Source organism: Andrographis paniculata, unplaced genomic scaffold (genome assembly GCF_009805555.1).
Source record: "Andrographis paniculata isolate CXL003 unplaced genomic scaffold, ASM980555v1 Contig5END, whole genome shotgun sequence".
NCBI lineage: Eukaryota > Viridiplantae > Streptophyta > Magnoliopsida > Lamiales > Acanthaceae > Andrographis > Andrographis paniculata.
Window position 1 is genome coordinate 3,995,327 of NW_026137595.1, and position 15,781 is coordinate 4,011,107.

The following is a 15,781-nucleotide window of genomic DNA, read 5'->3' on the forward strand; positions in this document are numbered from 1 at the left end:
CGGCTCTGTAGAGGCCGCAGTCTTTGGCTCCAAGGCTTGAAGTTCCATTGCTGTTGAGCGGCTCCGTGGCCAATGAGCTCTGACTCCAATTTTATCCTTGAGCCTCATTCACGTTCAGGTGCTTTTGGACCCATGTCCGACAATTGCTTTTGTAAGAATTCTAATATTTGGAATGCCTATCGTTAGGTAGGTGAGGCGGGTTTAATGACAAGTGAAGTTAGCAAAACATTGTGGAAATGACCTCGTTGTGTTGTTTGAGTTGTTGCAAATTAAAGAAGCTATAATTCATTCAACGCAGACACAAATTTGAATGCATGCATGATTCGGTCATTCTCATTTGTGAAACGCACCTATGCAGAAAATTAGAAGAAGCATGACTAAAATACACACTACCAAAAAAATATTTTTCTGCTACGGCTAGAAATTCGTAACAAAAAGCCAATTTTCGTGTAATTTGCGTATTTGCTACGCCTTAGTGATGACTTTTATCCGTAATGTGTACTCACGTAACGAATATTTTTTGCCATGCACATTTTCGTAACTACTACTCTCGGTCAACGTTCCTTATGGCAAGGTTTTTGTTACCATATTTGTTAAAAATATTCTCTCGTAATAAAAAGTCAAGCTTCCCACGCGTGTGCCAGGACTTTTAGTCACGATATTTGTTACAAAAGTTCCTTGCGATACCAAAAAATTTACTATGACTACTTGTCAGAGTACGCTTTTTGTTACGATTTTTTGTTACGTCATTGAAGCCGTAATAAACAATATATTTTCTTATGGTCACGAAAACGGCCGTAACAAAATTATCCCTTCATATTTGTTACGTCCAAAAACAAATTTTGTTACTTCATTTCATTTTTTTGTTACGTCATTTTATTTTTTTGTTATGTCATTGAACCCTTAACAAAACTATCCATTCTTATGGTCACAGAATCGGTCGTAACAAAAAACATCCAAAACAACATTTTGTTACGTCATTTCTTCCGTTTTGTTACAAAAAAATAGCGTCTCATAAAAAAGAGTAGTTGTGGTACAGTTGAAATTGTGCGTAACAAATTAACCTTTGTGATCTTTCTTACACCAAAGGAAATTTTGTATACAACCATGCTATAAATATTACGATTGGCCATAATTGCAAACAATAAACACTATTAGGGGATCACAACATAGGATATTAGCATAACAATATTTACTAGTCGATGTCCACCACTGAACAACAAAATAAAGTAACCCATCAAAAAATCCTAGCAACATCTTCACTTCGATATTATGTACCGCAAAACGCAAGCATTTTAAACATCCAACCTAGTAATAAGCAAGTGGAGAAATCCATCAATCCATAGCAACAATTCTCACCACACAAAAGATAACTCCAAATGTCTATGCATCTATTCCATAGGTATTTCACATAGCCGTAACAACCTACCATCCAAACACATCTACAGCATCCAATCCATAAGGCAAACGGGGGCAAAACATTAAGGAATCGGTTGATATGCTTCAGGGGTAGTGCATGAGCTGCAATTACCAACAGAAGGAGGTTTAGTTTAAGTAATATTTCTTTGAAGTTTTGGAGTTCAATAAATGAAAGGTATGAAAGTATATCCAAGCATCCTTGTAGTTCCACTTAATAGGATCTTCACCAACAACGTCGCGAATGGAAGTCGCCCCAACAATTGTTGGAAAAATAAGTGGTGTGTCCGGGACTCAGGCAAATGTAACGAAGACCTTGACAAGGAAAAATGTGTCACCTACAACATTCACAAGTACAATTGTTGAGTATGTACTTCACTGTATATATCAACACACAATCAAACTCTATATATAACATGCCATAACACATTTGAAGTGTAAACTTCCCAACTCATACAACATGAGTATGTACATTCAGACATGTACTACAATACATGGTATTCGACCCATGAATTAGGCACCAAAAACACTACTTTCTAATTTCTTGTGTGATTGCAACTCAAACTATAAACAACTCATCCACCAATAAAACCTAAGTAAAGCAGCAGATCATGTACAACATTAAAATAATAATTTCAATAAGTAATAAATCCATATGGTTACCCCCAAATGGGACTACTCCATGTATGTTTCGTATTATCATGTCTCATGGAGATTAATTACCATTTATGCATTAAATATGAGCATACACCCGCTGATGAGTTCAAGTTTAGAGTACCGACGACTAATAAATCTAATTATATGTTAATGATCCTCATCACATAATTATTAGAGAACTTTTACTTTATAGAAAACCATGGAAGAAACATATAGAACTTACCTTTCTACTAAACCGGTCAGATCATCATATGAGAATAATGTAAAGCTCTCGATTGTTGAGCATATCATAATTAATCAGTAGAGAAACCTACAAGAGTTCAATTATAAACCAGTATTTCTCCTACATATTAATATTCATTCGTTGTATTTACAGACAAGACTGATTGATAAGATCAAAAAATTTAAAGTTCATTGTTTATTCCAAGGGCTTTATACTTTGCATCTCATCTCAGCTGCCACATTTTACCAATCATCGGACCAGAAAGTAGATGGGAAATTATGTATGGTATCTTGGACAAATTTTGTAACATTTAGGTATTAGTGAAAAGTATAGAAGAGTACCTGCTGAACATCCAGTCCTCTAGCCCAAACATCTGTTGTGATAAGAACTTAGGTTTGTCCAGACCGAAATTCATTCATAATGCATCTAATTCCTTTTGAGGCATATCCCATGCATGGATAAAATGGTGAAGCTATTCTCATGTATTTTTCAAGAGGGCCAATCAATCTGATACAAATAAAAGGCGAGCATAAAAATACTTGCCTAATTTATTCTCTTGGCTCATAACTATTGTGTACCATAAAGAAAAAACATTGCATATGACTACCCTTTAGTTAACAGATTCAACATAGGAATGCAGATTTAACAAAAGAAATTATCTTTCATTTCTTATTGCAGAAGGTCACAGCCTGCTCTATTGTAAGGGTACACAAAGAGTGTCGAACTTTCATTCCTCTCTTTCTACTGCAACAAAAAACTGCTTGATGCTCTGTCACGGAAAAATAAGTGAGAATTCACAAAATGCAAGAACTATATGGTGTACCATCCGGAGAAATTAGATATCAATTCGCCAACCTTTCTACCAAAGAGGAAACTATTCACACTATGATTCACAAAATGTAAGAACTATATAGTGTACACTATGACTCAATCACTTACTTCTTCCTCCTTGGCGGATACTGTATTATTATCTTATTTTTTTGATAGCTATGGTAAATAAGTTTTCTTTTGAACCAAAGATATTACAATAAAAATTACAAGGAAGCATATTAATATAATTTAAATTTACTGAATATCAATGTATTGAAACCATATAAAGCTATATCAGAAAAGCAGTACATGTTGCTTGCAATTAGATCCCAAATATTGATTAAAAATAATACAAGCACAACTACAGAACATGCTTGTGTGAGCCATGGGGAACAACAAAGGTAAAATTTATATACCATCAAATTCACATTCTAGACCTTATATAACAACATTAAGGATTCCATATATTATTTACATTTCTCACTTTAAATCTTCCTCTGATTGTCTAGATTGTTTTAGAATATTATAAATTAAGAAGATATCCATTAGGGACAGGAAATAAGTAAGCATACCCAAAAAAGGAATAAATATAGGACATTGGATACGATGAGTTAATTTTTATTACATGAAAAGCAAACAAATACAGGTAAATGCAGTACTGCAGTAGAGACTTGATAAAGTATCAAGAAATCAAGCTTGTACAAGCACTCATCATAAAACGTAATGAGAAAAACTTAGATATAGGTATTATTGCATCTCAATCCAATGTGAACAATTCTCACTTACGTAAACTAACCATCGTAATAAAAGAGCAACAAATAAAATAACTAATAAGTTTAGGAAAAAAATCCTTAACAAAAAAAAAGAAAGCTTACTAAAACGAGTTGCAAATTTCCTTTTGACAAGAGCACCCCTTGAATCAGGAATGTAAACATAACAAACATGGTTCCTACTTTTAAAGAAAATGATAAACATAACATAGTGATGTGGCTGACTAAAAATGGAATGAGGAAGATAAAAACAACAATAAATTACAATTAGGCATAGGAAGTCAAATTAAATGAAATCATACACCTTCCGTATTTATATTGAACCTGAAACAATTATGTGACTAATAACGAAAGATAAACACAACAAAAGGATATGCAATATTCATTCTCCCGTATGAATTGATTTTTGGTTTTGTAAAGACCTCATGCGGCATTCACAAAAGAAGAACTCAATCCATTTAACATATAGCATGTATTCATGTAACACAACAATCATTCCAATGTATAAGTATGTCAACATATACAAGGAAAAAAAACATCAAACTGCATGGCTAGATGTTGAAATAGAATGTAAAAAAAATGTTCACTGACATTCTAGTTTCTCCCTACTTCCTGTCTATAGCAGGGCATTCCTTTTGTTTCATATCTAAACTTTTTAACTACAAAAAAAATGTTGTTAGTCTTTTTTGTAATTTCTATATCTATCACAATTCACAAACAACATAACTTTAGATTTCAAATGCTTTACTAATAAGTATGAATCACGGGCAGCAATGATAAGAAAAAAGACATGCTGATCTAAAGCTTGGAAAATCATGATTTGGTCACCTACATTTCATTTGGTACACCATCCTCCACTCCTAGTTTTCCCCAACAATGCAAATGCAATCAAAACATTCATGCAATATCACATAAGCTAAGGAAAAAGATTAAAGGCAGCCATCTCGTGACACCCAAAGAATAAATCATTATTATGTTTGAAAGTATTGAAGTAGCAGTTTGGTGCTCGTAATTACTTGAACGTTCTCGTTGACATGGCTATAACACAATTCATGTAAATGGAAAGAATGCAATTGCCAAATATAATCTTTGAAACTTCTTTTTAACACTAAACTATAGACTAACCTTTTTCTGCAAATTCAAAGCCTCCTTCCCCAACTTTCAATTTTGTTTTCCTGTCACAACAAGCAACTCCTAGTAAAAGCATTTGTGATCGATCCTAAAAGTGTGGTCAAATCATTCTAAACTACTAAAGTCAATCACATTAAAACTTACTCAAATTTGAAAGACTTGGTCACTAATCAGAGTCTTCTTTGTAGCATCCTCACTTTTTCACCAACTAAACACTAAAAAAAAATATTAAAAAGAGAAAGAGAGAAAGAGTGAAAAGAGATAGAGCTAAGATATCCACTTTAATCCTTGCCAAGAATTCAAGCAATTCCTCACAAAATTCATAATTCATAATTTCACAAATCAAAGCATCTAATCAATCTCAAACCAAGAAATTTAATTATGTGAAACCTAGAAGCTGAACTCTGATGTCTTTATACACGTTATAGATAGATCGAAAGCGATTGAGGTCACTCACAAAACAAATCAATCAAAATCGAGGGTTTTCAAAAAAGGAAACCAAGAAAATACCATGTCGCCGAAACCAGTTCGTTGTGGCTGCAAAACTCACTGGCGCGGCTGAAGAATGGTTGTGAAAGACGCCATTCTTTGATTTCATCCATGGGTATGTAGGGCTTCAAAATCGTATTTGAGATGGAGAAGAGTGGAAATAAAAATTTTAAAGCGTGGAATCAAATATACTATGATAGGTCTTGAAAGTGTTTTGATTTTTTTTAATGTATTTATTTTTCTTTTTTTAATAAAAAAAATTACATATATTTGATATTAATATTTTATTTTAAAAATATCATCATATTTTACTAGTTGTTACGGAATGTTTGCGTTATAAATATTTTTAGGATGATATTTCATTCAAATTGTAATAGTTACAAATATATTATCATACCAAATAAAATATTAAGGTTGACTAACTGAATATTATTTGTCACAATATTTATCGTAACTAAAAATACCATTTGTTACAAACATATTGTTATGATGGCTCAATTCATGACAAAAGCGTACTTTTTTTGTAGTGACATTAAGTTATAGAAATCCAAAAAAATAAGAGAATTGATTCATTGTATCATACTTTGAGGAAAGAAACGAAGGTAAGGAAGATAGATGGATGGATGGATCTAAAATATTATAAGGTGAGACAGGAATTCCAAAAAGGACAAGCTAAGATCAATAACATAAGTGGATAGATCGATAAAGACTGATAAAGTGTGTGTAAATGGTAAAAGATAGAGGTTGTATCTCTCCCATACAGCTTAATTAATTCAGAAAGGATAAACATATATATATATAGCAAGTTAGTCTTTTATTCGTCGTGTTATTTTGTTTCGTTTCACTGTTCAATGGTTCGTTTGGAGTCAGTCCCGATGCGATATTTGGTGGAAAAGGTGATGAAATGGCATGAGTGACGTCACTTTCCAAATAAGACGACCAAATATGTCATACCACTACAAGAAAATATCATTTTTGTAACGAGATTTTTTCGTCTTTAAAGTCACTTTTTTCGTTACTAATGATATTAGAGACGGAATTAATGATGGAATTACGTTAGCTACGTGATCTTTAGTGACAGAATTCCATTACAAATATACTATTTTTTTGTAGTGTACAAGGTAAGTATAACTTGCTCCAAGTGCTGCAATTTTTTTGGCACTATATATTTACAGTATAACTTTCATTTGTACACTTTGTTGAGGACGTAATTTTTTTTTTTATATTACGAAAATCAACTCATCGTTCTCGACTTCTTTATTACGCTTGTCAACATAAGCTTGTATATCCTAAGCAAACAAGAAATCCAAATGTTATTATAATTTGGGACTTAATGTATATCGTAAGAAGGTAATGTAATACACGTCGAAATAAGAAGTGTAAAAGGATAATAGTATTTAGACTATGGAACCTTATCAGAACGAGCTTCCAAAGTTCCACAATCACACCCCAGTAACTGACCAGCAATTTGTTCATAAGCGACACCTCTAACTAATCCAATTGTATCAAATATCTCAATGTTTAACATGTACCTAACATAAAATAAATATGGTTAGAGCTGGCTATATTAAAATACAGAGGTTTTTAACATGTTGATATGGCTACCTGGGCTCTGAAATCTAAACATCTAAATAGCGGAAACAATAAAATGTGCGTGGTGACAGAGTTTTTGTGGAAGTATGCCATTTACAACAAGCATCATACGAAAGTCTGACTTTGTTCCCAGATACAATTTCGAAACTGCCTTTGACTATATGATCTCCAGCCTAGTAATTGAATTAATTATGTTAATCTTCTTACCATATTGAATTGTTTTTTTAAAAAAAATATGCATAAGAGCTTAGCAACGACATACTTGATATGCACATATCGTCCACTGTTATTATTGAAGATTCCATGCTTGCAAGCCTGGATGTACTAGTATGATATAGCTTAGTCTCGATTAACTGATCAATATAAACCTTTTCATCTTTTTTTCTATCAATCAAAGGGATTATTAATGCCTAGGTATACTTGTAATCCAACAAGTATTGATTGGTAATATTTACCTTTGCTGGAGGATCATAACCTCAAGATGCGTTAAGTCAAACAAAATGTGAGGCATTGAAGTTGCTGACAGAGAAACTCCTAAAACAATATAATACAAACTTAAGTAAAATAATCTATTAACTTTATGTATGTATCATATTATAAGCTCCAAGATATTAAAACCTTGGAATGCGGAGGCCTTGACATGAAGAGCAGCAATAATAGGCCGGTCAGCTAGCAAAGCAACGATTTTCGATCCCTCGGTATCGACGAGGTCATTCCAAAGTGTAATTTGAGTGGGAACAAAGTTAATAGATTATTTTAATCTTTCAGAATTTTGGTTATATAATGTGTCAATGCTAGTGGAACTCCGTGTAATAACATAGTTATTAGAGAATAAGCATTTTTTTTTGTCATTTAAACTATTATATTTTTTAGGCTTTCATAAAAATATATTCTTATTTTTCTTTTCATATAAATATATATATATATCTATTCTCTCCGTTTCTCAAAGTATCTTTTAACAATTTTAGTTCATCTCATTCAAAAGTATTTTTTTTTATTTTTTTAGTAAAAGAAATCATACACTAATACCAAATTCCACTAACTTTATCTAAATTACAAATATATCGTTACACGTACAATTATTTTATACAAATAATCAAAAGGCAAAAATATCAAAATATCTTAGACACTTTCACTAACCAAAATACTATGATTTTTCAGTATACTATAAAATTTCAAATAGTCTCTTTTAAGAGGAAGGGAGTACCATGTTTTTACATTTCTTTTACTGCATATAGTAAAAACTAAAAAAAATACATACATTAAAAATTGTGCCAAAAAAATTAAATACGTATTTAGATTGTAGATGTAGTTTTTTTTTTCTTTTACTGTCGCATATGCTAATAAATACTATGTATTAAATTTATTTAACATAATTATTGAATGATTAAAAATAATTAATAAGAGAAGCATAAATAAAATTTGTAAAAATTTATAGGAGTGATGTTCAATATACTAAGGATGACATATTTTTCGATTAAATATAAATTTTATTAAAATAATAAAATATATAATCACAATTGATAAATATATTTGAACAGTACATGAATATTGGTTTTGTTTACTTAGTGCTATTAGATGGTACTATTTTTATAAATATTATTAAAAAATATAATGTACATATATTAATATAATATTATAATATTTATACTTTATACACTCACAAAAAATTAATAATTTAATATACAAAATATTTTTTATATTAACACAATTTATCGCACATAACATAAAAATTCATCCAAAAACACAAATGACCTAACTCATTATTTTATCCTTTTTCTATAAAATATTATTCACTTCACTCATCTATTCTACATTTTATTATTTTATTCCATCTCAAATCAATTCTCCTATACTACTAATAAATAATAATTTTTGTTATTCTACATTTTAAGATGAATCAGAAACAGACTCAAAGTTTCACAAACTCAATCCGGATGAGAGCACAATGAGCAAAACCAACCCAAAAGAGTACTTGCGCACGCGTGCTCGTCGGATGAAGAGTGAAAGTAGTGGAAAAAGTGGTTCATAAATTCAAGTGGGCAAACTTGGGAAGAAAGTAATGTGGATTTAAAAGGAGCACAATAAGGAAATAAGGAAAGTGGGTAAAACAGTTCATAAAATTAAGGGATAAGGGCAAGACATACAATATAAAAGAGGGGCAAGAAGGAGAAGAAAAACGCACGGTCTGCACCATTCACTCTAATAATTTCATTATTTTTTTCTCTTTTTATTTGTTTAGCCAAACTTTCAATCCTGCATAATTCAATTCCCTCTCTTTTCTTTTCTTTGTTTTCATTCCTGCACAATTTATTACTTTCCTTATCAAATTTTGTTTCCTAAATTCTTGTCGAATTTAATTGTTCTATTCGAATTTTCTTATTTTTTCTTCTTTGATCCAGCATCTCAATTCCTACAAATTTTTATACCAATTGATTTTTGCGCTAGACTTAGCCCGGATACTTTCTTGAGTAGGCCGGGGAATCTGATTTGTCGATTTTGACAGGCCCGATACATTTGGCCGTCATCGACGAATTTCAACGACAACAGATTGGCACGCCTGGTGGGACTCCGAAAAATCTCGCACTTTTTATGCAACTTAGGAGTCGCAAATTACCATCACCGAAGAAAGTTATGATATCAAAAAAAAGGAAATTGCCGCTAAAACTTCATCCCCACGCATCTCCAGAAAGTTCTCTGCAACTCCGGGATGTGTGGACAGGATGATTGTGATCCCTACGAGTGTTCTGCAAGATCATATTCGTGGAGAAATCCGATTTGCCCTCCACGACAGCATTGACGTTCTCTCAGTATTTTTCCGACATTTTCAAGCCCACCATCCGAAACGAAATTACATGAACGAGAGAGGAGAAGTTGCGCAAAGGAAAAACACTAGTGACCAGCCGCGGAGATGATAAAAATGCTCCTCCAGCAAAGCAGGACAGGGGGGCATGTCCGGACATCCCCCAAGGACGCTCCAATAGAGCAACGTAACCATACTCGGAAAAAGAAACGAAAACAATAACCCCCCGGATGAGACTGTGCCTGAAGGACCTTGGCAGTCCTCGGGGCACGCCACCGTAAGGTTGCCACCACATCAAAGACCTCCAGAGAGCAGCGGGTATGCACCATTGGTGTCTCAATGGCAAAACAATTCTTTGTTCGGTGGTATAAGTGCGTCCACATCACCCGCGGGGGCAAACGGTCAAGGAAATGCCCTTGCCGGAGGAGGAACTACTGACCCTTAGGGGGCAGGGCTGACCACAACCTCAACACCTCCAGCCGCTCCTCCAGCTCCGGGGACTTGGAGGGCATCCGCCCAACCTCCGAACCTACCTTGGGGGCAGCTTCTGCTCCTCCAGGTCCATGGGGGTCAGCTCCATCGGCTATAGCAGTGGCTTGGGACTCAGGTACACCAGCTCTGGCTGTGCCGCCTCCACCTAGGGGGCATACAGCATACCAAGAAGTTTCTCCAACCGGACCAACCGCACAGCAAGGGTACGAACCTGAACAACCACTGTCTCATCCGAAGGGTAGTGGGAACGCACCACCAGGGTCCAAATGGCACAACAATCCTGTGTTCAGTGGCGAAAGCGTGCCGACATCATCCGCAGAGGTGAACGGTCAAGAAAACATTCCTGTCGAAGAAGGAGCTATGGATCCTTGGGTAGCATGGCTGACCACGGCTTCAACACCTCCATTCGCCCCATCAACTCCGGGGATCACTTAGGGGGCATCCGCATCACCTCCGAGTATACCCTAGGGGGCAGCCCCACCTCCTCCGGGACCCTGCGGATGAGCCCCTTCGGCCGTCGCATTGGCGTAGGGATCAAATATATACCAACTTCATCGGCGCCACCTCCGCATGGGGGCAGGATTCATACCACAAGATGAATTTTACTGAGGCGTCCGGGCAGCTCCAGGATTACGGATGTCAAAATCAACAGGTTTTGGTATCATTCGGAAACTTTTCGGCTCCGATGACGCTACGGATGACTTGGTGGGCAGATCCGACTCCTTTTGGACCACCACCAACTTTACGGATGACTCGAGAGGTACCTATGGCAGTGCATTCAGCGCGAACGGCGCCACAAATGACCTGGGAGATGGATCCTGTGGCAATTTCAGCTTCAGACATTGCCCGGAGGACAACCCCGCCACCTCTGGGAGCACTTCAAGCTCAAAATACTGCCCAGAGGACAGCCCCGCCACCTCCGGAAGCACGTCCAGCTCCAAACACTACCCGGAGGACAGCCCTGCCACTGCCGGGAACACCTCTACCACCTCCGGAAGCACATTTAGCTCTAGACATTACCTGAAGGAAAGCTCTGCCACCTTCGGAAGCGCATCCAGCTCCGGAAGTTACCAAAAAAGCATCCTCAACGAGGCCACAACCTCCAAGGGTGGCAAGGGATATAGATCTGCCACATCCGCTACCTCTGGAAGTATCATCAGCTTCGGGAGGGACCTGGAAAGACCCGCCGTCTCCGAAAGGGTTAACTCCATCAATTTCGAACATAACAGCCTCAAGTCCAGGTAGACCAACACCAGCTCCCTTGCAGCCCGGAAGACGCGCAAAAATACCCTTACTGCCGCGGCTGATTATCGATCTGCAGGCAATTAAAGAGGCAGTCCGAAGAATTTATGGCGACACCGTCCGGCTGCCCGCAAGGCCGTACTATCAACGGCCATTCTCTGATCAGATAACCGTCAACCATCCTCTCCCCCGGAATGCTCGCACCCCAGAGTTCATGTTTTTTTCAGGGAAGGACTCGCGCTCAATGATTGAGCATGTCAATCGGTTCACAGCGCAGTGTAGAGGGGACTTTGGGGAAAATGAGTGGTACAAGCTCCAATTATTTCCGTTATCCCTCACCGGACCGGCCTTCGCATGATATACTTTTCTCCCTTCTAATTCATTTCATATATGGGAAGACCTAGAAAAGGCATTCCATAAGTGGTTTTACAGTCTGTTGTCAAAGGCATTCCAACAGCTTTTCGCAAAGGCGGCCAAGGCGGAACAGCTCATCCGGGAAGTCAGTGGCAAAGATCATTTGCCGCATACGAAAGAAGGCAATTTTGATGTCGATGAAGGATCTGATCGAACCCTTGTGACCATCCAGCCATCTCATGCGCCGATCAATACCGTCGGAGTACGCCCAATGAAACATCGTACATTAGTAGGAAAGGCCGACGGAAATCGGAGGAACCATAGCGACACATTTGCAGAAATTCATTTTCAGAAAAATAGAAAGACTTAGAGGGTGGCCTCGGTGGACCAAATGATGATACCTTTCATCTGAAGTGGCATTACGAGAAGCCCCCAAGGGATGAGCATCGGACATGCGATCAGAGGAAGACGAAGACGGGAGTGCAAAGACGGAGGAAACAACATCGGCATCGGACAGCTAGATCCAGTCAAAAGAAGATAGGGCAGCAAGGAATTGAGCTCATAGCAAGCCGTACACGGACGGATCATAATAAAAATATGTCGGACAAGAGTGGTTTGCGATGTCCACACCGAATCCGACAAGAGTGTAGGCCAAAACGAGTGATTTTGGACAACAAAGTTGTCCCAGATGAGCAACCTCTTCCGGAGGATACAGAAGCTCCAGGTACGGAGGACAAACCTATGATTAGCGCTCTTGAAGATGATGGAATCATAGCCGACGATCGAGACTTTGAACGAGCCCTACAGTACGAAGACAACTTCAAGGTCGAAACGGTTGGATTTTTACCAAGAAAATCAAGAAGCTTTCATCCTAACCGCCGCACTCCCCAACGAATTTGACCCTGAGATGACCCGGACCAGCCCACTGCCACTACCGGATGATGCCATATGAAGCTCGGACAAAGGTACCATCGAAATCTCATATAAAAATATTGGGTTTCAAAGTTCGACAAAATTTTTGCCCAAATATTTTTGTGGGGGGTATTTGTTATCCTACATTTGAAGTCCAATCCGGATGAACCAGAAACAGGCCCAAAGCTCCACAAAACTGGCCCAGATGAAAAGCATTCTAATTCGGATGAGAGCCCAATGAACAAAATCAGCTCGGAGGAGTACTTGTGCACGTGTGCTCATGCTCATCGGATGAAGAGTGAGAGTAGTGGAAGAAGTGGTTCCTAAATTTAAGTGTGCAAACTTGGGAAGAAAGCAATGTGGATTTAAAAGGAGCACAATAAGAAAAATTGGTAAAACAGCTCATAAAATTTAGGGATAAGGGCAAGACATACAATATAAAATAGGGGCAAGAAAGAGAAGAAAAACGCACGGTCCGCACCATTCACTCTAATAATTTCATTATTTTTTTTTCTCTTTTTATTTGTTTAACCTAGTAATTTCAATTCTGCATAATTCAATTCCCTATCTTTTCTTTTCTTTTTTTGCATTCCTAGACAATTTATTACTTTCCTTATCAAATTTTGATTCCTAAATTCTGGTCGAATATAACTATTCTATTCGAATTTTCTTATTTTTTTTTCTTCGATCCAGCATCTCAATTCCTACACATTTTTATACCAATTGATTTTTGCGCGAGGCTTAGCACGTATACTTTCTTGAGTAGGCCGGAAACTCGATTATTGTCGATTTTGACAGACCCGATTCATTTAACCGTCATCGACGAATTTCAATGATAACAATCTCAATATCACTCTAAAATTATCTATATATTATTATTATTATTATTATTATTATTATTATTATTATTATTATTATTATTACTACGTAAATATCACAATTTTTATTTAAATTATAGCATATATTCATTAAAAAAAAAAGATAAAAAGAATATTTAAACATTAATTTGTATCCGATATTAATAAAATAACATTATTCTTTAAGTCTTACTTATGCAGAAAAATATGTATCAATTGAATTTGAATGGAAAGAATATTAATTTTTTATTTTTAAATAAGTCTAGATTTTACTATTGTCGTTTGAAATAATTTTCGACGATTTATTGGGACGAGCTTGTTGAAATTCAGATTAATTCTCCGATTTTCTTAAAAAATGATCTGAAATCGTGTTCGTAAAAGTAATAAATCAAAAAAGCAGAAAAAAGTTACCAAAAGATAAAAGGGAAGAAAGCGAGAAGATGAAAGAAAAATAAACAAAAAATTAAATAAAGCAAAATAAGTAAATAAATGAAAGCCAAACAAGAAAAAGAAAGAAACCAAACAGATCGTAGGAAGAAAAAAACAATGGAAAGAAAGATAAACTACATGAAATTTCAAAGTAAAAATATATTGTGTATGTGTGTCTCTTTGTCTTTACTTATACTACTAGTTATGGTCCGTTTGGCAATTAAATAATAGCTTTTAATTGTTAGCTGATTCAATTAGTTGTTACTTGTTAGTTGATTCAATTAGCTGTTACTTGTTAGCTGATTCAATTAGCGGTTTGTATTAAAGTGTTTGATAAAACAACCGTTTGACATTAGCGGTTTATACATAAAATGACTATTAAGAACATTGATATATTATTTTAAAATATTTAATTTTTTTCATTTTAGTTTGAAATTTATAAGAATTTTTGTTATTAATTATTAAAAATTATAAAAATATTATAAAATATTAATTTTTATTTTTATTATTTAGATCTAAGAAAATTATTTATACTAGAAAATAATAATTTTTTATTAAAATTATGTAAAACATAAAATAAGAAATCTTTTGTATATATATTTTTATTATGTTAATTATTTTTTAATATATATAAATAAATTAATAACTTTTGTTTTTTCCATTTGATTTAATTTTAAAAATTTATATATTTTATAAATAAAATAATTTATATGTAATAATTAATAATATTAATTATTTTAAAATTACAAAAATTAAAATATAATTTAATAAATTAAATATATTTAAAATAATTAATAAATACTGCTATAAAAATATATTTATATGTATAAAATAAATAATTAAGTTTTAAGGGTAAATAAGGAATAACCAAAATGAAAATAAAAAAGCTCTTTTAAAACGCTGGGGAGATGGGCTTTTCAGAAATTAGTTTTTTTGTCCAAAAAGCTCTTTCAAAAAGTTAATTTACCAAACACCTAAATTAGTTTTTTGATTGGTCAAAACAGCTCAAAGCTGTTCAATAAGCTAAAAGCTCTTCAAATAATTTTGATATTTAATTTTATCCATAATCTACCAATATCTAGAATAAAATAAAATAATTATTCAAATTGGACTTTACTTTATTTAGGTTGATTGGTTAAATGATTTTTTTTTCCTTTTGCCTAGCCCAAGTGTTTTGAAATAATCTTGAGATAACAAATTACAAATATATTCAAATTTATTTTTCAATATTAATTTTTTATTTTTTAGTAAGTCTAGATTTTACCATATCTAAAATGGGGCGAGCCTTCTGAAATTCGGATGGGTTGTCCGACTTCCTCCAAAAGGGATCCGAAACGGTGTTTGCAAAAATAATAAATCAAGAAAGGGGAAAAATAGACAATGATAAAGGAGAATAAAGTAAGAATATAAAAGGAAGATAGACAAGAAAAGCGGCTTCCTCCAAAAAGAACACGAAAAAATTGACAAAGATAAAGGAGAAAAAAGCAAGAAGATTGTTGAGATATTTTAGATATTCAGTTTTAGATTTAGTAGATTGATATCTAGATTTGATCTTATTCATATATTAGATTACTTAGATTTGAGTCTATCGAGTCTATTGCCT

The 15,781-nt window shown here is 34.7% G+C and overlaps 1 long non-coding RNA gene across 7 annotated transcripts; it reads right to left on the minus strand.

Moving 5' to 3' along the window:
• Nucleotides 1-1,089: 1,089 nt before the first annotated feature.
• Nucleotides 1,090-5,656, minus strand: LOC127258959 (uncharacterized). Of its 7 annotated transcripts, none has more exons than XR_007840408.1 (5): nucleotides 5,518-5,656; nucleotides 5,152-5,222; nucleotides 5,002-5,051; nucleotides 2,638-3,065; nucleotides 1,090-1,754 (listed from the first exon to the last, which is right to left on the minus strand). It is a non-coding gene; the product is annotated as an uncharacterized LOC127258959 (long non-coding RNA). The 7 variants fall into 7 exon arrangements; XR_007840404.1 differs by having other exon boundaries at nucleotides 2,638-2,803; nucleotides 5,002-5,070; XR_007840403.1 differs by having other exon boundaries at nucleotides 5,002-5,070.
• Nucleotides 5,657-15,781: the final 10,125 nt, after the last annotated feature.